The following is a 2174-nucleotide window of genomic DNA, read 5'->3' on the forward strand; positions in this document are numbered from 1 at the left end:
TAAGCTTGGATTCACGAACATCAACTAAAGCACCAGCAGTATTTAGCAAGGGGCGACCAAGAATGATTGGGACATTTACATCCTCCTTCATATCCATGATCACAAAGTCAACTGGGGAAACAAACTTCCCAATTTTAACAAAGATGTCTTCTACAATTCCCCTTGGTTGCGTCACTGAACGGTTGGCCATGTGGATTGTCATCTTTGTAGCCTTCATTTTCTAAATGTTCAGCTTTTGATAGAATGAAAATGGCATCAAATTTATGCTAGCCCCGGAATCGGCTAAAGCATAAGTCTTCAAATTGTTACCAAACTCACATGGAAGAGTGAGGCGGCCAGGATCTCCCAATTTCGTAGGCAACTCTCCCAATACAGCTCTTGAGCTTTGTTCACTGAGAATGACCTTAGAATTTTTCTTTAGTTGCTGACGAGTGTTTACAAGATCTTGTAGGAACTTCGCGTATTCTGGGATTTTGGGTAGTGAATCTATAAAAGGAGTATTAATAGGAATACCCTTTACTTGCTTGATAAACTCCAGATGTTCTCTTTCCAGTGGACTGAGATTAGCTCGGGATGGAAACGGCAAAGGCGGTCGGTAAGCCGGAACGGATTCTGAATTTTTCTGTTCAGACTGGGCCCACGACGTGAGCATGGCGGGCTCACGACGTGAGTCTGGTGTTTCAGCAAAATCTTCATTTTCGAGCTTCAGCTTCTTCGGATTTGGATCGGGCTGCTTTGGTTCCACTTCTAGTGCCTCCAAAAACTCAGAGATTGCCTCTTCTTCAGTATCAATAGCCATAACATGAGGTTGAGCTTTCTTTTCGGGAAGTTGTGAGGATAATTTGTTGTTCACCAAAGTAGTGAGTTAACCAACTTGGACTTCTAAACTATGAATTGATGCTTGATGATTTCTTAATGAAGCTTGCTGGTCAATCATCATTTTGTGTTGTTCTTTCATCATATTCATGTGTTCCCTTAGCACTGCATCGGTATCATCATGCCTTTTCTCGGATGCTTCCATAAATCGGGTCAAAATATTTTCCAAGTTTACTTTGTTCTCGGCTGGTGATTGCTCTTTTTGATAGAAGCCTCGGCCTGTCTGCTTAAATTTCTCTTCCTTTTGCTTCTTGTATTCATCATATGGCAGCCACCCTTTCTTTGGTTTCCTCCAATCCTCATCATACTTATCCCTACTCGAGTAGCAAACTTGAGCCTTCTTGTTCCCATGTTCATCTAAATGGCAATCCTTAGTCAAGTGTGGCCCACTGCATTTCTCACATCCAACTCTTATTGCATGAATTGATTGGTCCATTTGGGTCAATCTTCGGTCCATAGTATTGAGCATCGCCATCATAGCAGCCATTTCTTCAGATTGTGCACCCCCACTGCCTTCTGCTCCATCTTGTCTTGGGGTGTGGCACTCACGAGAGTGTCTTGCGAATTCTTCAACTAACTCCTTGACCTCCCTTGGATTTTTCTTTGTCAATGGCCCTTGAGAGTCAAGGAGTTGTCTTGTCATCACATTGACTCCATCATAGAAAATAGACATCTCTTGTTGGATGTTTAGGTCATGTTGAGGACAATTCTTTAACAACCCCTTGTAGCGCTCCCAAGCTTCGTATAATGACTCCCCCCGTTGTTGCTCAAAGTTGGCTATTGCCTTCTTGAGTTTAGCTATCTTGGAAGGTGGGCAAAACTGATCTAGAAATTGCTCACGCATTTGAGCCCAAGTAGTAATTGTACCAGGTGGAAGTGCTTTTAGCCAATCTTTTGCAGCTCCTTTGAAAGTGATTGGTAGCATCCTTAACAAGACAGTATCTCTATTGACATTTGGAACATTGAAATAATCTGCAATATCATTCACTTCATCTAGATGCTTAAAAGCATCCTCATGATCCGTTCCATAAAACATAATATCCTTTAATGAATTAAGGATGTGGCCCTTCAACTCGAATGTGGCAGTGGCAGGAATCGCGGGTTGTACCAAACCTGGACCAACATCATCTCTGATACGCTTCTTGTAAGCTCCTATGGACATCTCGTCAATATTTTCCATTTCGTTGCTTGGCTCGTCTTCTGGTTCGCTCGTATATAGTCCAAACTCGGCTCCGGATTCGTATTCTGATTCGTTTGGGTTAGGAGTTGGTTCTAGGTTTTAAACTTTGCTCATGTCC

At 42.5% G+C, this 2174-nt stretch overlaps 1 non-coding gene across 1 annotated transcript; it reads left to right on the forward strand.

Moving 5' to 3' along the window:
* The first annotated feature begins 1565 nt into the window (after positions 1-1565).
* Positions 1566-1672, forward strand: LOC145118337 (small nucleolar RNA R71). The gene has a single exon (XR_013713292.1). It is a non-coding gene; the product is annotated as a small nucleolar RNA R71 (small nucleolar RNA).
* The last annotated feature ends 502 nt before the right edge of the window (positions 1673-2174 follow it).

Source organism: Lactuca virosa, chromosome 5 (assembly GCF_052849685.1).
Source record: "Lactuca virosa cultivar CGN04683 chromosome 5, Lactuca_virosa_CGN04683_v6, whole genome shotgun sequence".
NCBI lineage: Eukaryota > Viridiplantae > Streptophyta > Magnoliopsida > Asterales > Asteraceae > Lactuca > Lactuca virosa.